General features: G+C 28.4%; 1 protein-coding gene across 1 annotated transcript in view; it reads left to right on the forward strand.

Moving 5' to 3' along the window:
- Positions 1-27113, forward strand: part of LOC143200771 (uncharacterized) — a 183759-nt gene that overhangs the window by 73133 nt on the left and 83513 nt on the right. The window lies entirely within an intron of this gene.

Genomic DNA, 27113 nt, shown 5'->3' on the forward strand with positions numbered 1-27113 from the left:
GAAAACGAAAGGGAATATAACGTTATAGTCAATATTATACGAAAAAATCACTAATTTCCTATTACAATGGTCATTAAGCCACTTAAATTGATTCAAAGACAATAACACTCATAGTTTTTACTTTACAATGGGTTAAAGAGCAAATAATTTTGTTTTCTTGTGATATTCAAAGCAAATTTATTTATATAAATTTCAAACACCAATCAATGATTCTTGGGCAGTCTTGATTGATGCCCTTTTACTATTTTGCTGATAAAATCATAATTTGGTGACTCTAAAATTCACTGATTTTCAGAAGCCTTTTTTTATACTAACCTTATATCATTAAAATAATTTTCCTTACCAAAATTACCTTCTGCGTTATCTATTTTTGAAACACAGTAACTCTTGTCTAAATAAACGAACAACATTTAAGCCATCTATTAGAAATAATCGAAATTACTTTTTCCCCAATCTTAAATTAGCATTATACAAAGCCATGGATATATAAGCATCATGTTTCCTTTCTCTTATTTGGTACGCGGTAATTTTTCTATTCTCTTGTGTTCTCTTTTATCATATTTCTTCTTTATGCTCCCCTTTTATTATATCTTCATCACACGGCTGCCTCCATTTTCCCCCAAGGACGGCAGCCCTACACCTAAAATAAAAATAAACATAACTTTGAAGATATTTTCAAATATGTTTAATCTGTTAAATGCCGTATATATATTTGTTTCTTTTTTCAGGAAAATTATAGTTTGTCCATGTCTGTCGCTATTTCCTACTGATAATATTTAAATACTGTATGAATTTTTTAGTCGAATCTCTGCAGGTATCGAGTGCTACTTATTCCTTAGAAGTAACAGCGCATAAATCACTCGTAAACTTCACTAAAATGTAAAGGGAATGTCGGTGCTTTAAAATAGAATTCGATGCATTCCAATAGCGACAACTACCTGTTGAATAATTATCAAAACTTGGTTTGAGATTTACTAACTTTTGACTGATATCCTGAGGCCTCCAGGTCCTTATGTAAAAGCGAGTTTAAAGAATCTACTTACATCCTAATGTAAGTTTGAATAAACTGAATCAAATTCTCCAAATAACTAACCAAGAACCAGGGTAGCCTCTGGTATATAACATAATTTTATATTCTAATACAGAGAAGTTGTAAATTTTCCTTTGAGAAACCTTGTATGAGATGCTCATCTCAATCTTACTGTTGATATTTTTTGTAAAATACTTTTCCTTATGTTGAAGTATTTCTCATGTTAATACAGCTGCAGTCGTACTGTCAATTATTATGAATTACTAATGCCAGTCTGTCAGTAACAAACCATCCTGTCAGAAAATATTATTTGTTTGTATGTAGATAGTTTATGAGAAGTTCTAAATATCATATTATATAACAATAATCAGCTCTCGCATACAGCAGTGGCTCCTAGTAAATTTTCACGTCGAACCCGACATATCCACTTGCTTTAGGTCTATTAGACTTTTGCTTTCTGTTATCCTTTAAAAGTACACCGAAAACATAGTTCTAAAACGACTTATGAGACTAAAACACAACCAAAGTAAGTTTTACAAACACATTCAACAAAATTCAAGTAACTCAATAAATAATTTAATAATCAGAAAAAATATTGGCATACATTTATTGTATAAAATCGAAATTACTTTGAAGTCGTCGAAATATTTTCATTTTATGTCTCAACTCCTTGGTGTGGCAAAAAGTTACTCTAATATATTTTGATTATTGTATAATTTTAAAAATCAGGGGCTTACTGTAATCTAATAGTCATTAAACTAATCACAGAGTAATGAAAATTATATGAATTATAAATAATTTTTTGTTGTATTGGATGGTAGTACAATAATGTTTAGACAACCTTTAGTTTTTAAGTTATATAAAGAAAAGTGTAACTTAAAATTATAATTTGTAGAGCAATTTAATATAAATTTTCGTCTCTCTCACTCCAAAATACATGTATTTTTTGAATTTTAACCTTTATCCGATGGGTGAAAAAATTTACCACTTTTTCTATAAGTCATGAAATTTTACGATTTTTGGCCATTTTCAAATTTTTAACTGCCATTTTTGTTAATATCATGACAGGTTACTAAAAATTACACAATTAATAGAGAATTTGACGTTGAATCGAATGGTGGTATAACAATTTTCATATACCCTTTTGTTTTTAAGTTATATAAGGAAAAGTATATTATGATAAAATAGCTTGGTTGCGGTTTTTGTCACATATCTCAAAAAGTATCATTTGTAGAGCAATTTAATATGAATTTTCGTTTCTTTCACCCCGAAATACATGTATTTCCTGAGTTTTACCTTTATCCAATGGGTGAAAAAATTTACCACTTTTTCCATATATATAGTCATGAAAATTTGTGATTTTTGGAAATTTTCAAATTTTTAACTGCCATATTCGTTAAAATTATGACAGGATAATGGAAACTACACAAATTATAGAGAATTTGACGTTGAATCGGATGGTGGTATAACAATTTTCATATACCCTTTTGTTTTTAAGTTATATAAGGAAAAGTATATTTTGATAAAATAACTTGGTTGCGATTTATGTCACATATCTCAAAAATTATAATTTGGAGAGCAATTTAATATGAATTTTCATTTCTATCACCCCAAAATACATATATTTTCTGAGTTTTACCTTTATCCGATGTGTGAAAAAATTTACCACTTTTTCCATATATATAGTCATGAAAATTTGTGATTTTTGGCCATTTTCAAATTTTTAACTGCCATATTCGTTAAAATTATGGCGGGATAATGAAAATTATACAAATTATAGAGAATTTGAAGCTGAATCGGATGGTGGTATAACAATTTTCATATACCCTTTTGTTTTTAAGTTATTCAAAGAAAAGTATATTTTGATAAAATAGCTTGGTTGCGATTTATGTCACATATCTCAAAAATTATAATTTGGAGAGCAATTTAATATGAATTTTCATTTATATCACCCCAAAATACATATATTTTCTGAGTTTTACCTTTATCCGATGGGTGAAAAAATTTACCACTTTTTCCATATATATAGTCATGAAAATTTGTGATTTTTGGCCATTTTCAAATTTTTAACTGCCATATTCGTTAAAATTATGGCGGGATAATGAAAATTATACAAATTATAGAGAATTTGAAGTTGAATCGGATGGTGGTATAACAATTTTCATATACCCTTTTGTTTTTAAGTTATTCAAGGAAAAGTATATTTTGATAAAATAGCTTGGTTGCGATTTATGTCACATATCTCAAGAAGTATAATTTGTAGAGCAATTTAATATGAATTTTCGTTTCTTTCACCACAAAATACATGTATTTTCTGAGTTTTACTTTTATCCGATGGGTGAAAAAATTTACCACTTTTTCCATATATATAGTCATGAAAATTTGTGATTTTTGGCCATTTTCAAATTTATTACTGCCATATTCGTTAAAATTATGACGGGATAATGGAAACTACACAAATTATAGAGAATTTAACGTTGAATCGGATGGTGGTATAACAATTTTCATATACCCTTTTTTTTAAGTTATATAAGGAAAAACATATTTTGATAAAATGGCTTGGTTGCGGTTTAGGTCACATACCTCAAAAAGTATAATTCGTAGAGCAATTTAATATGAATTTTCGTTTCTATCACCCCAAAATACATATATTTTCTGAGTTTTACCTTTATCCGATGTGTGAAAAAATTTACCACTTTTTCCATATATATAGTCATGAAAATTTGTGTTTTTTGGCCATTTTCAAATTTTTAACTGCCATATTCGTTAAAATTGTGGCGGGATAATGAAAATTATACAAATTATAGAGAATTTGAAGTTGAATCGGATGGTGGTATAACAATTTTCATATACCCTTTTGTTTTTAAGTTATTCAAGGAAAAGTATATTTTGATAAAATAGCTTTGTTGCGGTTTATGTCACATATCTCAAAAATTATAATTTGTAGAACCATTTAATATGAATTTTCGTTTCTATCACCCCAAAATACATATATTTTCTGAGTTTTACCTTTATCCGATGGGTGAAAAAATTTACCACTTTTTCCATATATATAGTCATGAAAATTTGTGATTTTTGGCCATTTTCAAATTTTTAACTGCCATATTCGTTAAAATTATGGCGGGATAATGAAAATTATACAAATTATAGAGAATTTGAAGTTGAATCGGATGGTGGTATAACAATTTTCATATACCCTTTTGTTTTTAAGTTATTCAAGGAAAAGTATATTTTGATAAAATAGCTTGGTTGCGATTTATGTCACATATCTCAAGAAGTATAATTTGTAGAGCAATTTAATATGAATTTTCGTTTCTTTCACCCCAAAATACATGTATTTTCTGAGTTTTACTTTTATCCGATGGGTGAAAAAATTTACCACTTTTTCCATATATATAGTCATGAAAATTTGTGATTTTTGGCCATTTTCAAATTTTTAACTGCCATATTCGTTAAAATTATGACGGGATAATGGAAACTACACAAATTATAGAGAATTTGACGTTGAATCGGATGGTGGTATAACAATTTTCATATACCCTTTTGTTTTTAAGTTATTCAAGGAAAAGTATATTTTGATAAAATAGCTTGGTTGCGATTTATGTCACATATCTCAAGAAGTATAATTTGTAGAGCAATTTAATATGTATTTTCGTTTCTATCGCCCCAATATACATATATTTTCTGAGTTTTACCTTTATCCGATGGGTGAAAAAATTTACCACTATTTCCATATATATAGCCTTGAAAATTTGTGATTTTTGGCCATTTTCAAATTTTTAACTGCCATATTCGTTAAAATTATGACGGGATAATGGAAATTACACAAATTATAGAGAATTTGACGTTGAATCGGACGGTGGTATAACAATTTTCATATACCCTTTTGTTTTTAAGTTATATAAAGAAAAGTATATTTTGATAAAATAGCTTGGTTGCGGTTTATGTCACATATCTCAAAAATTATAATTTGTAGAGCAATTTAATACTAATTTGCGTTTCTGTCACCCCAAAATACATATATTTTCTGAGTTTTACCTTTATCCGATGGGTGAAAAAATGTACCACTTTTTCCATATCAGTCATAGTCATGAAAATTTGTGATTTTTGGCCATTTTCAAATTTTTAACTGCCATATTCGTTAAAATTATGACGGGATAATGGAAACTACACAAATTATAGAGAATTTTATGTTGAATCGGATGGTGGTATAACAATTTTCATATACCCTTTTGTTTTTAAGTTATATAAGGAAAAGTATATTTTGATAAAATAGCTTGGTTGCGGTTTAGGTCACATACCTCAAAAAGTATAATTTGTAGAGCAATTTAACATGAATTTTCATTTCTATCACCCCAAAATACATATATATTCTGAGTTTTACCATTATCCGATGGGTGAAAAAATTTACCACTTTTTCCATATATATAGTCATGAAAATTTGTGATTTTTAGCCATTTTCAAATTTTTAACTGCCATATTCGTTAAAATTATGACGGGATAATGGAAACTACACAAATTATAGAGAATTTTATGTTGAATCGGATGGTGGTATAACAATTTTCATATACCCTTTTGTTTTTAAGTTATATAAGGAAAAGTATATTTTGATAAAATAGCTTGGTTGCGGTTTAGGTCACATACCTCAAAAAGTATAATTTGTAAAGCAATTTAACATGAATTTTCGTTTCTATCACCCCAAAATACCTATATATTCTGAGTTTTACCTTTATCCGATGGGTGAAAAAATTTACCACTTTTTCCATATATATAGTCATGAAAATTTGTGATTTTTAGCCATTTTCAAATTTTTAACTGCCATATTCGTTAAAATTATGACGGGATAATGGAAATTACACAAATTATAGAGAATTTGACGTTGAATCGGACGGTGGTATAACAATTTTCATATACCCTTTTGTTTTTAAGTTATATAAAGAAAAGTATATTTTGATAAAATAGCTTGGTTGCGGTTTATGTCACATATCTCAAAAATTATAATTTGTAGAGCAATTTAATACTAATTTGCGTTTCTATCACCCCAAAATACATATATTTTCTGAGTTTTACCTTTATCCGATGGGTGAAAAAATGTACCACTTTTTCCATATCAGTCATAGTCATGAAAATTTGTGATTTTTGGCCATTTTCAAATTTTTAACTGCCATATTCGTTAAAATTATGACGGGATAATGGAAACTACACAAATTATAGAGAATTTTATGTTGAATCGGATGGTGGTATAACAATTTTCATATACCCTTTTGTTTTTAAGTTATATAAGGAAAAGTATATTTTGATAAAATAGCTTGGTTGCGGTTTAGGTCACATACCTCAAAAAGTATAATTTGTAGAGCAATTTAACATGAATTTTCGTTTCTATCACCCCAAAATACATATATATTCTGAGTTTTACCTTTATCCGATGGGTGAAAAAATTTACCACTTTTTCCATATATATAGTCATGAAAATTTGTGATTTTTAGCCATTTTCAAATTTTTAACTGCCATATTCGTTAAAATTATGACGGGATAATGGAAACTACACAAATTATAGAGAATTTTATGTTGAATCGGATGGTGGTATAACAATTTTCATATACCCTTTTTTTTAAGTTATATAAGGAAAAACATATTTTGATAAAATGGCTTGGTTGCGGTTTAGGTCACATACCTCAAAAAGTATAATTTGTAGAGCAATTTAACATGAATTTTCGTTTCTATCACCCCAAAATACATATATATTCTGAGTTTTACCTTTATCCGAAGGGTGAAAAAATTTACCACTTTTTCCATATATATAGTCATGAAAATTTGTGATTTTTGGCCATTTTCAAATTTTTAACTGCCATATTCGTTAAAATTATGACGGGATAATGGAAACTACACAAATTATAGAGAATTTGACGTTGAATCGGATGGTGGTATAACAATTTTCATATACCCTTTTGTTTTTAAGTTATATAAGGAAAAGTATATTTTGATAAAATAGCTTGGTTGCGGTTTAGGTCACATACCTCAAAAAGTATAATTTGTAGAGCAATTTAGCATGAATTTTCGTTTCTATCACCCCAAAATACATATATATTCTGAGTTTTACCTTTATCCGAAGGGTGAAAAAATTTACCACTTTTTCCATATATATAGTCATGAAAATTTGTGATTTTTGGCCATTTTCAAATTTTTAACTGCCATATTCGTTAAAATTATGACAGGATAATGGAAACTACACAAATTATAGAGAATTTTATGTTGAATCGGATGGTGGTATAACAATTTTCATATACCCTTTTGTTTTTAAGTTATATAAGGAAAAGTATATTTTGATAAAATAGCTTGGTTGCGGTTTAGGTCACATACGTCAAAAAGTATAATTTGTAGAGCAATTTAACATGAATTTTCGTTTCTATCACCCCAAAATACATATATTTTCTGAGTTTTACCTTTATCCGAAGGGTGAAAAAATTTACCACTTTTTCCATATATGTAGTCATGAAAATTTGTGATTTTTGGCCATTTTCAAATTTTTAACTGCCATATTCGTTAAAATTATGACGGGATAATGGAAACTACACAAATTATAGAGAATTTGAAGTTGAATCGGATGGTGGTATAACAATTTTCATATACCCTTTTGTTTTTAAGTTATTCAAGGAAAAGTATATTTTGATAAAATAGCTTGGTTGCGGTTTAAGTCACATATCTCAAGAAGTATAATTTGTAGAGCAATTTAATATGTATTTTCGTTTCTATCGCCCCAAAATACATATATTTTCTGAGTTTTACCTTTATCCGATGGGTGAAAAAATTTACCACTATTTCCATATATATAGCCTTGAAAATTTGTGATTTTTGGCCATTTTCAAATTTTTAACTGCCATATTCGTTAAAATTATGACGGGATAATGGAAATTACACAAATTATAGAGAATTTGACGTTGAATCGGACGATGGTATAACAATTTTCATATACCCTTTTGTTTTTAAGTTATATAAAGAAAAGTATATTTTGATAAAATAGCTTGGTTGCGGTTTAGGTCACATACCTCAAAAAGTATAATTTGTAGAGCAATTTAACATGAATTTTCGTTTCTATCACCCCAAAATACATATATATTCTGAGTTTTACCTTTATCCGATGGGTGAAAAAATTTACCACTTTTTCCATTTTTCCAAAATTTGTGATTTTTGGCCATTTTCAAATTTTTAACTGCCATATTCGTTAAAATTATGACAGGATAATGGAAACTACACAAATTATAGAGAATTTTATGTTGAATCGGATGGTGGTATAACAATTTTCATATACCCTTTTGTTTTTAAGTTATATAAGGAAAAGTATATTTTGATAAAATAGCTTGGTTGCGGTTTATGTCACATATCTCAAAAATTATAATTTGTAGAGCAATTTAATACTAATTTGCGTTTCTATCACCCCAAAATACATATATTTTCTGAGTTTTACCTTTATCCGATGGGTGAAAAAATGTACCACTTTTTCCATATCAGTCATAGTCATGAAAATTTGTGATTTTTGGCCATTTTCAAATTTTTAACTGCCATATTCGTTAAAATTATGACGGGATAATTGAAACTAGACAAATTATAGAGAATTTTATGTTGAATCGGATGGTGGTATAACAATTTTCATATACCCTTTTGTTTTTAAGTTATATAAGGAAAAGTATATTTTGATAAAATAGCTTGGTTGCGGTTTAGGTCACATACCTCAAAAAGTATAATTTGTAGAGCAATTTAACCTGAATTTTCGTTTCTATCACCCCAAAATACATATATATTCTGAGTTTTACCTTTATCCGAAGGGTGAAAAAATTTACCACTTTTTCCATATATATAGTCATGAAAATTTGTGATTTTTGGCCATTTTCAAATTTTTAACTGCCATATTCGTTAAAATTATGACGGGATAATGGAAACTACACAAATTATAGAGAATTTTATGTTGAATCGGATGGTGGTATAACAATTTTCATATACCCTTTTGTTTTTAAGTTATATAAGGAAAAGTATATTTTGATAAAATAGCTTGGTTGCGGTTTAGGTCACATACCTCAAAAAGTATAATTTGTAGAGCAATTTAACATGAATTTTCGTTTCTATCACCCCAAAATACATATATATTCTGAGTTTTACCTTTATCCGAAGGGTGAAAAAATTTACCACTTTTTCCATATATATAGTCATGATAATTTGTGATTTTTGGCCATTTTCAAATTTTTAACTGCCATATTCGTTAAAATTATGACAGGATAATGGAAACTACACAAATTATAGAGAATTTTATGTTGAATCGGATGGTGGTATAACAATTTTCATATACCCTTTTGTTTTTAAGTTATATAAGGAAAAGTATATTTTGATAAAATAGCTTGGTTGCGGTTTAGGTCACATACCTCAAAAAGTATAATTTGTAGAGCAATTTAACATGAATTTTCGTTTCTATCACCCCAAAATACATATATTTTCTGAGTTTTACCTTTATCCGAAGGGTGAAAAAATTTACCACTTTTTCCATATATATAGTCATGAAAATTTGTGATTTTTGGCCATTTTCAAATTTTTAACTGCCATATTCGTTAAAATTATGACGGGATAATGGAAACTACACATATTATAGAGAATTTTATGTTGAATCGGATGGTGGTATAACAATTTTCATATACCCTTTTGTTTTTAAGTTATATAAGGAAAAGTATATTTTGATAAAATAACTTGGTTGCGGTTTATGTCACATATCTCAAGAAGTATAATTTGTAGAGCAATTTAATATGTATTTTCGTTTCTATCGCCGCAAAATACATATATTTTCTGAGTTTTACCTTTATCCGATGGGTGAAAAAATTTACCACTATTTCCATATATATAGCCTTGAAAATTTGTGATTTTTGGCCATTTTCAAATTTTTAACTGCCATATTCGTTAAAATTATGACGGGATAATGGAAATTACACAAATTATAGAGAATTTGACGTTGAATCGGACGGTGGTATAACAATTTTCATATACCCTTTTGTTTTTAAGTTATATAAAGAAAAGTATATTTTGATAAAATAGCTTGGTTGCGGTTTAGGTCACATACCTCAAAAAGTATAATTTGTAGAGCAATTTAACATGAATTTTCGTTTCTATCACCCCAAAATACATATATATTCTGAGTTTTACCTTTATCCGAAGGGTGAAAAAATTTACCACTTTTTCCATATATATAGTCATGAATATTTGTGATTTTTGGCCATTTTCAAATTTTTAACTGCCATATTCGTTAAAATTATGACAGGATAATGGAAACTACACAAATTATAGAGAATTTTATGTTGAATCGGATGGTGGTATAACAATTTTCATATACCCTTTTGTTTTTAAGTTATATAAGGAAAAGTATATTTTGATAAAATAGCTTGGTTGCGGTTTAGGTCACATACCTCAAAAAGTATAATTTGTAGAGCAATTTAACATGAATTTTCGTTTCTATCACCCCAAAATACATATATATTCTGAGTTTTACCTTTATCCGAAGGGTGAAAAAATTTACCACTTTTTCCATATATATAGTCATGAAAATTTGTGATTTTTGGCCATTTTCAAATTTTTAACTGCCATATTCGTTAAAATTATGACAGGATAATGGAAACTACACAAATTATAGAGAATTTTATGTTGAATCGGATGGTGGTATAACAATTTTCATATACCCTTTTGTTTTTAAGTTATATAAGGAAAAGTATATTTTGATAAAATAGCTTGGTTGCGGTTTAGGTCACATACCTCAAAAAGTATAATTTGTAAAGCAATTTAACATGAATTTTCGTTTCTATCACCCCAAAATACATATATTTTCTGAGTTTTACCTTTATCCGATGGGTGAAAAAATTTACCACTTTTTCCATATATATAGTCATGAAAATTTGTGATTTTTGGCCATTTTCAAATTTTTAACTGCCATATTCGTTAAAATTATGACGGGATAATGGAAACTACACAAATTATAGAGAATTTAACGTTGAATCGGATGGTGGTATAACAATTTTCATATACCCTTTTGTTTTTAAGTTATATAAGGAAAAGTATATTTTGATAAAATAGCTTGGTTGCGGTTTAGGTCACATACCTCAAAAAGTATAATTTGTAAAGCAATTTAACATGAATTTTCGTTTCTATCACCCCAAAATACATATATTTTCTGAGTTTTACCTTTATCCGATGGGTGAAAAAATTTACCACTTTTTCCATATATATAGTCATGAAAATTTGTGATTTTTGGCCATTTTCAAATTTTTAACTGCCATATTCGTTAAAATTATGACGGGATAATGGAAACTACACAAATTATAGAGAATTTAACGTTGAATCGGATGGTGGTATAACAATTTTCATATACCCTTTTTTTTAAGTTATATAAGGAAAAACATATTTTGATAAAATGGCTTGGTTGCGGTTTAGGTCACATAACTCAAGAAGTATAATTCGTAGAGCAATTTAATATGAATTTTCGTTTCTATCACCCCAAAATACATATATTTTCTGAGTTTTATCTTTATCCGATGGGTGAAAAAATTTACCACTTTTTCCATATATATAGTCATGAAAATTTGTGATTTTTGGCCATTTTCAAATTTTTAACTGCCATATTCGTTAAAATTATAACGGGATAATGGAAACTACACAAATTATAGAGAATTTTATGTTGAATCGGATGGTGGTATAACAATTTTCATATACCCTTTTGTTTTTAAGTTATATAAGGAAAAGTATATTTTGATAAAATAGCTTGGTTGCGGTTTAGGTCACATACCTCAAAAAGTATAATTTGTAAAGCAATTTAACATGAGTTTTCGTTTCTATCACCCCAAAATACATATATATTCTGAGTTTTACCTTTATCCGATGGGTGAAAAAATTTACCACTTTTTCCATATATATAGTCATGAAAATTTGTGATTTTTGGCCATTTTCAAATTTTTAACTGCCATATTCGTTAAAATTATGACGGGATAATGGAAATTACACAAATTATAGAGAATTTGACGTTGAATCGGACGGTGCTATAACAATTTTCATATACCCTTTTGTTTTTAAGTTATATAAAGAAAAGTATATTTTGATAAAATAACTTGGTTGCGGTTTAAGTCACATATCTCAAGAAGTATAATTTGTAGAGCAATTTAATATGTATTTTCGTTTCTATCGCCCCAAAATACATATATTTTCTGAGTTTTACCTTTATCCGATGGGTGAAAAAATTTACCACTATTTCCATATATATAGCCTTGAAAATTTGTGATTTTTGGCCATTTTCAAATTTTTAACTGCCATATTCGTTAAAATTATGACGGAATAATGGAAATTACACAAATTATAGAGAATTTGACGTTGAATCGGACGGTGGTATAATAATTTTCATATACCCTTTTGTTTTTAAGTTATATAAAGAAAAGTATATTTTGATAAAATAGCTTGGTTGCGGTTTATGTCACATATCTCAAAAATTATAATTTGTAGAGCAATTTAAAACTAATTTGCGTTTCTATCACCCCAAAATACATATATTTTCTGAGTTTTACCTTTATCCGATGGGTGAAAAAATTTACCACTTTTTCCATATATATAGTCATGAAAATTTGTGATTTTTGGCCATTTTCAAATTTTTAACTGCCATATTCGTTAAAATTATGACGGGATAATGGAAATTACACAAATTATAGAGAATTTGACGTTGAATCGGATGGTGGTATAACAATTCTCATATACCCTTTTGTTTTTAAGTTATTCAAGGAAAAGTATATTTTGATAAAATAGCTTGGTTGCGGTTTATGTCACATATCTCAAAAATTATAATTTGTAGAGCAATTTAATACTAATTTGCGTTTCTATCACCCCAAAATACATATATTTTCTGAGTTTTACCTTTATCCGATGGGTGAAAAAATGTACCACTTTTTCCATATCAGTCATAGTCATGAAAATTTGTGATTTTTGGCCATTTTCAAATTTTTAACTGCCATATTCGTTAAAATTATGACGGGATAATGGAAACTACACAAATTATAGAGAATTTGACGTTGAATCGGATGGTGGTATAACAATTTTCATATACCCTTTTGTTTTTAAGTTATATAAGGAAAAGTATATTTTGATAAAATAGCTTGGTTGCGGTTTAGGTCACATATCTCAAGAAGTATAATTCGTAGAGCAGTTTAATACTAATTTGCGTTTCTATCACCCCAAAATACATATATTTTCTGAGTTTTACATTTATCCGATGGGTGAAAAAATTTACCACTATTTCCATATATATAGCCTTGAAAATTTCTGATTTTTGGCCATTTTCAAATTTTTAACTGCCATATTCGTTAAAATTATGACGGGATAATGGAAATTACACAAATTAGAGAGAATTTGACGTTGAATCGGACGGTGGTATAACAATTCTCATATACCCTTTTGTTTTTAAGTTATATAAGGAAAAGTATATTTTGATAAAATAGCTTGGTTGCGGTTTAAGTCACATATCTCAAGAAGTATAATTTGTAGAGCAATTTAACATGATTTTTCATTTCTATCACCCCAAAATACATATATATTCTAAGTTTTACCTTTATCCGATGGGTGAAAAAATTTACCAGTTTTTCCATATATATAGTCATGAAAATTTGTGATTTTTGGCCATTTTCAAATTTTTAACTGCCATATTCGTTAAAATTATGACGGGATAATGGAAACTACACAAATTATAGAGAATTTTATGTTGAATCGGATGATGGTATAACAATTTTCCTATACCCTTTTGTTTTTAAGTTATATAAGGAAAAGTATATTTTGATAAAATAGCTTTGTTGCGGTTTATGTCACATATCTCAAAAAGTATAATTTGTAGAGCAATTTAATATGAATTTTCGTTTCTTTCACCCCAAAATACATGTATTTTCTAATTTTTGCCTTTATCCGATGGATGAAAAAATTTACCAGTTTTTCCATATATATAGTCATGAAAATTTGTGATTTTTGGCCATTTTCAAATTTTTAACTGCCATATTCGTTAAAATTATGACGGGATAATGGAAACTACACAAATTATAGAGAATTTTATGTTGAATCGGATGATGGTATAACAATTTTCCTATACCCTTTTGTTTTTAAGTTATATAAGGAAAAGTATATTTTGATAAAATAGCTTTGTTGCGATTTATGTCACATATCTCAAGAAGTATAATTTGTAGAGCAATTTAATATGAATTTTCGTTTCTTTCACCCCAAAATACATGTATTTTCTGAGTCTTACCTTTATCCGATGGGTGAAAAAATTTGCCACTTTTCCCATATATATAGTCATGAAAATTTGCGATTTTTGTTCATTTTCAAATTTATTACTGCCATATTCGTAAAAATTATGACGGGATAATAAAAATTACACAAATTATAGAGAATTTGAAGTTGAATCGGATGGTGGTATAACAATTTTCATATACCCTGTTGTTTTTAAGTTATATAAGGAAAAGTATATTTTGAAAAATAGCTTGGTTGCGGTGTAAGTCACATATCTCAAGAAATATAATTTGTAGAGCAATTTAATATGAATTTTCGTTTCTTTCACCCCAAAATACATGTATTTTCTGAGTTTTACCTTTATCCGATGGGTGAAAAAATTTGCCACTTTTCCCATATATATAGTCATGAAAATTTGTGATTTTTGGCCATGTTCAAATTTTTAACTGCCATATTCGTTAAAATTATGACGGGATAATGGAAACTACACAAATTATAGAGAATTTGACGTTGAATCGGACGGTGGTATAACAATTTTCATATACCCTTTTGTTTTTAAATTATATAAGGAAAAGTATATTTTGATAAAATAGCTTGGTTGCGGTGTAAGTCACATATCTCAAGAAATATAATTTGTAGAGCAATTTAATATGAATTTTCGTTTCTTTCACCCCAAAATACATGTATTTTCTGAGTTTTACCTTTATCCGATGGGTGAAAAAATTTGCCACTTTTCCCATATATATAGTCATGAAAATTTGTGATTTTTGGCCATTTTCAAATTTTTAACTGCCATATTCGTTAAAATTATGACGGGATAATGGAAACTACACAAATTATAGAGAATTTGACGTTGAATCGGACGGTGGTATAACAATTTTCATATACCCTTTTGTTTTTAAGTTATATAAGGAAAAGTATATTTTGATAAAATAGCTTGGTTGCGGTTTAAGTCACATATCTCAAGAAGTATAATTTGTAGAGCAATTTAATATGAATTTTCGTTTCTTTCACCCCAAAATACATGTATTTTCTGAGTTTTACCTTTATCCGATGGGTGAAAAAATTTACCACTTTTTCCATATATATAGTCAGGAAAATTTGTGATTTTTGGCCATTTTCAAATTTTTAACTGCCATATTCGTTAAAATTATGACGGGATAATGGAAATTACATAAATTATAGAGAATTTGAAGTTGAATCGGATGGTGGTATAACAATTTTCATATACCCTGTTGTTTTTAAGTTATATAAGGAAAAGTATATTTTGAAAAATAGCTTGGTTGCGGTGTAAGTCACATATCTCAAGAAATATAATTTGTAGAGCAATTTAATATGAATTTTCGTTTCTTTCACCCCAAAATACATGTATTTTCTGAGTTTTACCTTTATCCGATGGGTGAAAAAATTTGCCACTTTTCCCATATATATAGTCATGAAAATTTGTGATTTTTGGCCATTTTCAAATTTTTAACTGCCATATTCGTTAAAATTATAACGGGATAATGGAAACTACACAAATTATAGAGAATTTTATGTTGAATCGGATGGTGGTATAACAATTTTCATATACCCTTTTGTTTTTAAGTTATATAAGGAAAAGTATATTTTGATAAAATAGCTTGGTTGCGGTTTAGGTCACATACCTCAAAAAGTATAATTTGTAAAGCAATTTAACATGAGTTTTCGTTTCTATCACCCCAAAATACATATATATTCTGAGTTTTACCTTTATCCGATGGGTGAAAAAATTTACCACTTTTTCCATATATATAGTCATGAAAATTTGTGATTTTTGGCCATTTTCAAATTTTTAACTGCCATATTCGTTAAAATTATGACGGGATAATGGAAATTACACAAATTATAGAGAATTTGACGTTGAATCGGACGGTGGTATAACAATTTTCATATACCCTTTTGTTTTTAAGTTATATAAAGAAAAGTATATTTTGATAAAATAACTTGGTTGCGGTTTAAGTCACATATCTCAAGAAGTATAATTTGTAGAGCAATTTAATATGTATTTTCGTTTCTATCGCCCCAAAATACATATATTTTCTGAGTTTTACCTTTATCCGATGGGTGAAAAAATTTACCACTATTTCCATATATATAGCCTTGAAAATTTGTGATTTTTGGCCATTTTCAAATTTTTAACTGCCATATTCGTTAAAATTATGACGGAATAATGGAAATTACACAAATTATAGAGAATTTGACGTTGAATCGGACGGTGGTATAATAATTTTCATATACCCTTTTGTTTTTAAGTTATATAAAGAAAAGTATATTTTGATAAAATAGCTTGGTTGCGGTTTATGTCACATATCTCAAAAATTATAATTTGTAGAGCAATTTAATACTAATTTGCGTTTCTATCACCCCAAAATACATATATTTTCTGAGTTTTACCTTTATCCGATGGGTGAAAAAATTTACCACTTTTTCCATATATATAGTCATGAAAATTTGTGATTTTTGGCCATTTTCAAATTTTTAACTGCCATATTCGTTAAAATTATGACGGGATAATGGAAATTACACAAATTATAGAGAATTTGACGTTGAATCGGACGGTGGTATAACAATTCTCATATACCCTTTTGTTTTTAAGTTATTCAAGGAAAAGTATATTTTGATAAAATAGCTTGGTTGCGGTTTATGTCACATATCTCAAAAATTATAATTTGTAGAGCAATTTAATACTAATTTGCGTTTCTATCACCCCAAAATACATATATTTTCTGAGTTTTACCTTTATCCGATGGGTGAAAAAATGTACCACTTTTTCCATATCAGTCATAGTCATGAAAATTTGTGATTTTTGGCCATTTTCAAATTTTTAACTGCCATATTCGTTAAAATTATGACGGGATAATGGAAACTACACAAATTATAGAGAATTTGACGTTGAATCGGATGGTGGTATAACAATTTTCATATACCCTTTTGTTTTTAAGTTATATAAGGAAAAGTATATTTTGATAAAATAGCTTGGTTGCGGTTTAGGTCACATATCTCAAGAAGTATAATTCGTAGAGCAATTTAATACTAATTTGCGTTTCTATCACCCCAAAATACATATATTTTCTGAGTTTTACCTTTATCCGATGGGTGAAAAAATTTACCACTATTTCCATATATATAGCCTTGAAAATTTGTGATTTTTGGCCATTTTCAAATTTTTAACTGCCATATTCGTTAAAATTATGACGGGATAATGGAAATTACACAAATTAGAGAGAATTTGACGTTGAATCGGACGGTGGTATAACAATTCTCATATACCCTTTTGTTTTTAAGTTATATAAGGAAAAGTATATTTTGATAAAATAGCTTGGTTGCGGTTTAAGTCACATATCTCAAGAAGTATAATTTGTAGAGCAATTTAACATGATTTTTCGTTTCTATCACCCCAAAATACATATATATTCTAAGTTTTACCTTTATCCGATGGGTGAAAAAATTTACCAGTTTTTCCATATATATAGTCATGAAAATTTGTGATTTTTGGCCATTTTCAAATTTTTAACTGCCATATTCGTTAAAATTATGACGGGATAATGGAAACTACACAAATTATAGAGAATTTTATGTTGAATCGGATGATGGTATAACAATTTTCCTATACCCTTTTGTTTTTAAGTTATATAAGGAAAAGTATATTTTGATAAAATAGCTTTGTTGCGGTTTATGTCACATATCTCAAAAAGTATAATTTGTAGAGCAATTTAATATGAATTTTCGTTTCTTTCACCCCAAAATACATGTATTTTCTAATTTTTGCCTTTATCCGATGGATGAAAAAATTTACCAGTTTTTCCATATATATAGTCATGAAAATTTGTGATTTTTGGCCATTTTCAAATTTTTAACTGCCATATTCGTTAAAATTATGACGGGATAATGGAAACTACACAAATTATAGAGAATTTTATGTTGAATCGGATGATGGTATAACAATTTTCCTATACCCTTTTGTTTTTAAGTTATATAAGGAAAAGTATATTTTGATAAAATAGCTTTGTTGCGATTTATGTCACATATCTCAAGAAGTATAATTTGTAGAGCAATTTAATATGAATTTTCGTTTCTTTCACCCCAAAATACATGTATTTTCTGAGTCTTACCTTTATCCGATGGGTGAAAAAATTTGCCAATTTTCCCATATATATAGTCATGAAAATTTGCGATTTTTGTTCATTTTCAAATTTATTACTGCCGTATTCGTAAAAATTATGACGGGATAATAAAAATTACACAAATTATAGAGAATTTGAAGTTGAATCGGATGGTGGTATAACAATTTTCATATACCCTGTTGTTTTTAAGTTATATAAGGAAAAGTATATTTTGAAAAATAGCTTGGTTGCGGTGTAAGTCACATATCTCAAGAAATATAATTTGTAGAGCAATTTAATATGAATTTTCGTTTCTTTCACCCCAAAATACATGTATTTTCTGAGTTTTACCTTTATCCGATGGGTGAAAAAATTTGCCACTTTTCCCATATATATAGTCATGAAAATTTGTGATTTTTGGCCATGTTCAAATTTTTAACTGCCATATTCGTTAAAATTATGACGGGATAATGGAAACTACACAAATTATAGAGAATTTGACGTTGAATCGGACGGTGGTATAACAATTTTCATATACCCTTTTGTTTTTAAATTATATAAGGAAAAGTATATTTTGATAAAATAGCTTGGTTGCGGTGTAAGTCACATATCTCAAGAAATATAATTTGTAGAGCAATTTAATATGAATTTTCGTTTCTTTCACCCCAAAATACATGTATTTTCTGAGTTTTACCTTTATCCGATGGGTGAAAAAATTTGCCACTTTTCCCATATATATAGTCATGAAAATTTGTGATTTTTGGCCATTTTCAAATTTTTAACTGCCATATTCGTTAAAATTATGACGGGATAATGGAAACTACACAAATTATAGAGAATTTTATGTTGAATCGGACGGTGGTATAACAATTTTCATATACCCTTTTGTTTTTAAGTTATATAAGGAAAAGTATATTTTGATAAAATAGCTTGGTTGCGGTTTAAGTCACATATCTCAAGAAGTAAAATTTGTAGAGCAATTTAATATGAATTTTCGTTTCTTTCACCCCAAAATACATGTATTTTCTGAGTTTTACCTTTATCCGATGGGTGAAAAAATTTACCACTTTTTCCATATATATAGTCAGGAAAATTTGTGATTTTTGGCCATTTTCAAATTTTTAACTGCCATATTCGTTAAAATTATGACGGGATAATGGAAATTACATAAATTATAGAGAATTTGAAGTTGAATCGGATGGTGGTATAACAATTTTCATATACCCTGTTGTTTTTAAGTTATATAAGGAAAAGTATATTTTGAAAAATAGCTTGGTTGCGGTGTAAGTCACATATCTCAAGAAATATAATTTGTAGAGCAATTTAATATGAATTTTCGTTTCTTTCACCCCAAAATACATGTATTTTCTGAGTTTTACCTTTATCCGATGGGTGAAAAAATTTGCCACTTTTCCCATATATATAGTCATGAAAATTTGTGATTTTTGGCCATTTTCAAATTTTTAACTGCCATATTCGTTAAAATTATGACGGGATAATGGAAACTACACAAATTATAGAGAATTTGACGTTGAATCGGACGGTGGTATAACAATTTTCATATACCCTTTTGTTTTTAAGTTATTCAAGGAAAAGTATATTTTGATAAAATAGCTTGGTTGCGGTTTAAGTCACATATCTCAAGAAGTATAATTTGTAGAGCAATTTAATATGAATTTTCGTTTCTTTCACCCCAAAATACATGTATTTTCTGAGTTTTACCTTTATCCGATGGGTGAAAAAATTTGCCACTTTTCCCATATATATAGTCATGAAAATTTGTGATTTTTGGCCATTTTCAAATTTTTAACTGCCATATTCGTTAAAATTATAACGGGATAATGGAAACTACACAAATTATAGAGAATTTTATGTTGAATCGGATGGTGGTATAACAATTTTCATATACCCTTTTGTTTTTAAGTTATATAAGGAAAAGTATATTTTGATAAAATAGCTTGGTTGCGGTTTAGGTCACATACCTCAAAAAGTATAATTTGTAAAGCAATTTAACATGAGTTTTCGTTTCTATCACCCCAAAATACATATATATTCTGAGTTTTACCTTTATCCGATGGGTGAAAAAATTTACCACTTTTTCCATATATATAGTCATGAAAATTTGTGATTTTTGGCCATTTTCAAATTTTTAACTGCCATATTCGTTAAAATTATGACGGGATAATGGAAATTACACAAATTATAGAGAATTTGACGTTGAATCGGATGGTGGTATAACAATTTTCATATACCCTTTTGTTTTTAAGTTATATAAAGAAAAGTATATTTTGATAAAATAACTTGGTTGCGGTTTAAGTCACATATCTCAAGAAGTATAATTTGTAGAGCAATTTAATATGTATTTTCGTTTCTATCGCCCCAAAATACATATATTTTCTGAGTTTTACCTTTATCCGATGGGTGAAAAAATTTACCACTATTTCCATATATATAGCCTTGAAAATTTGTGATTTTTGGCCATTTTCAAATTTTTAACTGCCATATTCGTTAAAATTATGACGGAATAATGGAAATTACACAAATTATAGAGAATTTGACGTTGAATCGGACGGTGGTATAATAATTTTCATATACCCTTTTGTTTTTAAGTTATATAAAGAAAAGTATATTTTGATAAAATAGCTTGGTTGCGGTTTATGTCACATATCTCAAAAATTATAATTTGTAGAGCAATTTAATACTAATTTGCGTTTCTATCACCCCAAAATACATATATTTTCTGAGTTTTACCTTTATCCGATGGGTGAAAAAATTTACCACTTTTTCCATATATATAGTCATGAAAATTTGTGATTTTTGGCCATTTTCAAATTTTTAACTGCCATATTCGTTAAAATTATGACGGGATAATGGAAATTACACAAATTATAGAGAATTTGACGTTGAATCGGACGGTGGTATAACAATTCTCATATACCCTTTTGTTTTTAAGTTATACAAGGAAAAGTATATTTTGATAAAATAGCTTGGTTGCGGTTTATGTCACATATCTCAAAAATTATAATTTGTAGAGCAATTTAATACTAATTTGCGTTTCTATCACCCCAAAATACATATATTTTCTGAGTTTTACCTTTATCCGATGGGTGAAAAAATGTACCACTTTTTCCATATCAGTCATAGTCATGAAAATTTGTGATTTTTGGCCATTTTCAAATTTTTAACTGCCATATTCGTTAAAATTATGACGGGATAATGGAAACTACACAAATTATAGAGAATTTGACGTTGAATCGGATGGTGGTATAACAATTTTCATATACCCTTTTGTTTTTAAGTTATATAAGGAAAAGTATATTTTGATAAAATAGCTTGGTTGCGGTTTAGGTCACATATCTCAAGAAGTATAATTTGTAGAGCAATTTAATACTAATTTGCGTTTCTATCACCCCAAAATACATATATTTTCTGAGTTTTACCTTTATCCGATGGGTGAAAAAATTTACCACTATTTCCATATATATAGCCTTGAAAATTTGTGATTTTTGGCCATTTTCAAATTTTTAACTGCCATATTCGTTAAAATTATGACGGGATAATGGAAATTACACAAATTAGAGAGAATTTGACGTTGAATCGGACGGTGGTATAACAATTCTCATATACCCTTTTGTTTTTAAGTTATATAAGGAAAAGTATATTTTGATAAAATAGCTTGGTTGCGGTTTAAGTCACATATCTCAAGAAGTATAATTTGTAGAGCAATTTAACATGATTTTTCGTTTCTATCACCCCAAAATACATATATATTCTAAGTTTTACCTTTATCCGATGGGTGAAAAAATTTACCAGTTTTTCCATATATATAGTCATGAAAATTTGTGATTTTTGGCCATTTTCAAATTTTTAACTGCCATATTCGTTAAAATTATGACGGGATAATGGAAACTACACAAATTATAGAGAATTTTATGTTGAATCGGATGATGGTATAACAATTTTCCTATACCCTTTTGTTTTTAAGTTATATAAGGAAAAGTATATTTTGATAAAATAGCTTTGTTGCGGTTTATGTCACATATCTCAAAAAGTATAATTTGTAGAGCAATTTAATATGAATTTTCGTTTCTTTCACCCCAAAATACATGTATTTTCTAATTTTTGCCTTTATCCGATGGATGAAAAAATTTACCAGTTTTTCCATATATATAGTCATGAAAATTTGTGATTTTTGGCCATTTTCAAATTTTTAACTGCCATATTCGTTAAAATTATGACGGGATAATGGAAACTACACAAATTATAGAGAATTTTATGTTGAATCGGATGATGGTATAACAATTTTCCTATACCCTTTTGTTTTTAAGTTATATAAGGAAAAGTATATTTTGATAAAATAGCTTTGTTGCGATTTATGTCACATATCTCAAGAAGTATAATTTGTAGAGCAATTTAATATGAATTTTCGTTTCTTTCACCCCAAAATACATGTATTTTCTGAGTCTTACCTTTATCCGATGGGTGAAAAAATTTGCCAATTTTCCCATATATATAGTCATGAAAATTTGCGATTTTTGTTCATTTTCAAATTTATTACTGCCGTATTCGTAAAAATTATGACGGGATAATAAAAATTACACAAATTATAGAGAATTTGAAGTTGAATCGGATGGTGGTATAACAATTTTCATATACCCTGTTGTTTTTAAGTTATATAAGGAAAAGTATATTTTGAAAAATAGCTTGGTTGCGGTGTAAGTCACATATCTCAAGAAATATAATTTGTAGAGCAATTTAATATGAATTTTCGTTTCTTTCACCCCAAAATACATGTATTTTCTGAGTTTTACCTTTATCCGATGGGTGAAAAAATTTGCCACTTTTCCCATATATATAGTCATGAAAATTTGTGATTTTTGGCCATGTTCAAATTTTTAACTGCCATATTCGTTAAAATTATGACGGGATAATGGAAACTACACAAATTATAGAGAATTTGACGTTGAATCGGACGGTGGTATAACAATTTTCATATACCCTTTTGTTTTTAAATTATATAAGGAAAAGTATATTTTGATAAAATAGCTTGGTTGCGGTGTAAGTCACATATCTCAAGAAATATAATTTGTAGAGCAATTTAATATGAATTTTCGTTTCTTTCACCCCAAAATACATGTATTTTCTGAGTTTTACCTTTATCCGATGGGTGAAAAAATTTGCCACTTTTCCCATATATATAGTCATGAAAATTTGTGATTTTTGGCCATTTTCAAATTTTTAACTGCCATATTCGTTAAAATTATGACGGGATAATGGAAACTACACAAATTATAGAGAATTTTATGTTGAATCGGACGGTGGTATAACAATTTTCATATACCCTTTTGTTTTTAAGTTATATAAGGAAAAGTATATTTTGATAAAATAGCTTGGTTGCGGTTTAAGTCACATATCTCAAGAAGTAAAATTTGTAGAGCAATTTAATATGAATTTTCGTTTCTTTCACCCCAAAATACATGTATTTTCTGAGTTTTACCTTTATCCGATGGGTGAAAAAATTTACCACTTTTTCCATATATATAGTCAGGAAAATTTGTGATTTTTGGCCATTTTCAAATTTTTAACTGCCATATTCGTTAAAATTATGACGGGATAATGGAAATTACATAAATTATAGAGAATTTGAAGTTGAATCGGATGGTGGTATAACAATTTTCATATACCCTGTTGTTTTTAAGTTATATAAGGAAAAGTATATTTTGAAAAATAGCTTGGTTGCGGTGTAAGTCACATATCTCAAGAAATATAATTTGTAGAGCAATTTAATATGAATTTTCGTTTCTTTCACCCCAAAATACATGTATTTTCTGAGTTTTACCTTTATCCGATGGGTGAAAAAATTTGCCACTTTTCCCATATATATAGTCATGAAAATTTGTGATTTTTGGCCATTTTCAAATTTTTAACTGCCATATTCGTTAAAATTATGACGGGATAATGGAAACTACACAAATTATAGAGAATTTGACGTTGAATCGGATGGTGGTATAACAATTTTCATATACCCTTTTTTTTAAGTTATATAAGGAAAAACATATTTTGATAAAATAGCTTGGTTGCGGTTTAAGTCACATATCTCAAGAAGTATAATTTGTAGAGCAATTTAATATGAATTTTCGTTTCTTTCACCCCAAAATACATGTATTTTCTGAGTTTTACCTTTATCCGATGGGTGAAAAAATTTACCACTTTTTCCATATATATAGTCATGAAAATTTGTGATTTTTGGCCATTTTCAAATTTTTAACTGCCATATTCGTTAAAATTATGACGGGATAATGGAAATTACACAAATTATAGAGAATTTGAAGTTGAATCGGATGGTGGTATAACAATTTTCATATACCCTTTTGTTTTTAAGTTATTCAAGGAAAAATATATTTTGATAAAATAGCTTGGTTGCGGTTTATGTCACATATCGCAAAAATTATAATTTGTAGAGCAATTTAATATGAATTTTCGTTTCTATCACCCCAAAATACATATACTTTCTGAGTTTTACCTTTATCCGATGGATGAAAAAATGTACCACTTTTTCCATATATAAAGTCATGAAAATTTGTGATTGTTGGCCATTTTCAAATTTTTTACTACCAATTTTGTTAAAATGATGACGGACTAATGAAAATTACACAAATTATAAAGAATTTCACGTTGAATCGGATGGTGGTATAAAAAATATACACAGCCTTTAGTTTTTAAGTTATACAACAAAAAGTGTATTTGGCGATCTAATAGGAATTCTCGTTTCTTTCACCCCAAAATAATTTTATTTTGAAAGTTTAATCTTTATCCGAGAAGTCAACATTTTTCCGATTTGATGAAAAATGTTCAAATCCAGGAGCACCAACAGCAGCCTATTGGTTGATTAATAATAATCTGCAAGTTAAATTAAGTGCAATTCCAACAATTCCAACTTGAGAGGTACTTGACTAAAACTCATCAATAATTAATTGCTTGAATATTAGACAAAATACATTCACACTCTAACTAGGAAGAATGTTTTCTGATCCGAGATGAAGAGCTTTATAGGCGCGCGATTAATTTAAGGATGAATGTCGTCAAGTAGGCTTCGCACGATATGTTGTAATTAACATTGGAAACGCAGCGATACTCTAGCAAGCAAATTCGCGTTGATTGCTCTACAAACCAACTTGAGTGGAAACAATCACGGTCTTCTTGCATGGATACACACGTTCTCGCGGGACAGAAACTTAATATTTATCTTCGAAAAGTAAAAGCGTCAATATTTCGTACGCTATATATCATTAACTAATATCATATTAGCGAGTAACAAGCGTTAGAGTTGTTGGAGTTAGTTCCGAATGTTTTCTTTTCATTTCTTCGTGGAAACGCTTTCATAACAGCTTCGAAACTAATAACAATTTTGATAGCATTACGGGAACCGTGGCATCTTTTCAAAAAGCGAGGCGTGACGTTTTTTGGTTTCCCCGAAAACACGGAAAATATATATATAAAATACTCCGTAATATAGAACAGCAACTAAGCGTGTATATTTCTTTGCACAGAAACATAATTAACTACGCTATACGAAAATGACTCTATGTATTTCGAAAATAATTATTCACTGATTAGTACTAAGAACATTAATAACACACAGTTGTCTTCTATACTAAGCTAAATATGACTATATGAAGCAATCCATAATTTACTGATTTTAGTTAAAAACACCGAATTATCTAAAAGAACTTGGTATCACCTTTAAGTTGAATAAAAAAATTTTTCTTAATCTCTTAGAGGTTCAACAATGTGCCCGCGGGCAGTAAGTATTATTATACGATTTCCGTTTTATAATATAATTATTCTGACATGTGGAAGATCACTTCAGTAAGTGATCTGCTGTACAACTTATAATCTAAATTTTATTCTAGATAATATTCAACTTATTTTAAATTATATCCTAATTTATTCTAAAAACTATTCTAACTTACTCCAGAGATTATCAATCTCACTCTATGTGTCTACTAATCATTTCGTATTGTAGTTTGCCTTTAAGCCTATTCATTACACTGTCAAAGCACACATTTAACCGTTTGGCGAGTGCATTGGGATGCACTAAGAGTCTTTGAGAGTACTTTGGACTTACACTTCGAATTACACTCGTTATGGGATATCGTGCTGAATCAGTTGGACACTCACAATACTTTATTCTGGAATCTCTAGAGGATAGCTATGTTAGATTTGCTAGTAGTACCCCACAGTTCAATACATTAGGTCCAAATGGACCTAAGTATTAACTTATATAGCAAAATCTTGTTACCTAATGATAATTTAGATCTACGCCTTATCAGCCAATATATTTGAATGAAATTTAATCATGAAGTTTTCTTTATAGTCTTGTGAAAGACGATATATGTACTGGAGAATCCATTATATAATATCACGTTGGACAAATAACTGTACTGATTAGTCGGAAAATACTTCCAACCTAAGACCTAAGATCAAAAAGGTTGGTTTATCAGTCAATTATAAAACTTACTTGGACTTCGACTTCGCCTTCAAACATCAGAAATTTTTATAGTGTATAATTCTTACTTTTAACTTTAGCTTAAGTGGTTTAATTTAATTTTATATTGAGAAACACACACTGATTTATTTACTCTACATTCGCCTTGATAGATTATCTGTTAATA

This window comes from Rhynchophorus ferrugineus, unplaced genomic scaffold (assembly GCF_030347505.1).
Source record: "Rhynchophorus ferrugineus isolate W39M unplaced genomic scaffold, kcgeb_rfMv2 rfM8, whole genome shotgun sequence".
NCBI classification, from domain to species: Eukaryota; Metazoa; Arthropoda; class Insecta; order Coleoptera; family Curculionidae; genus Rhynchophorus; species Rhynchophorus ferrugineus.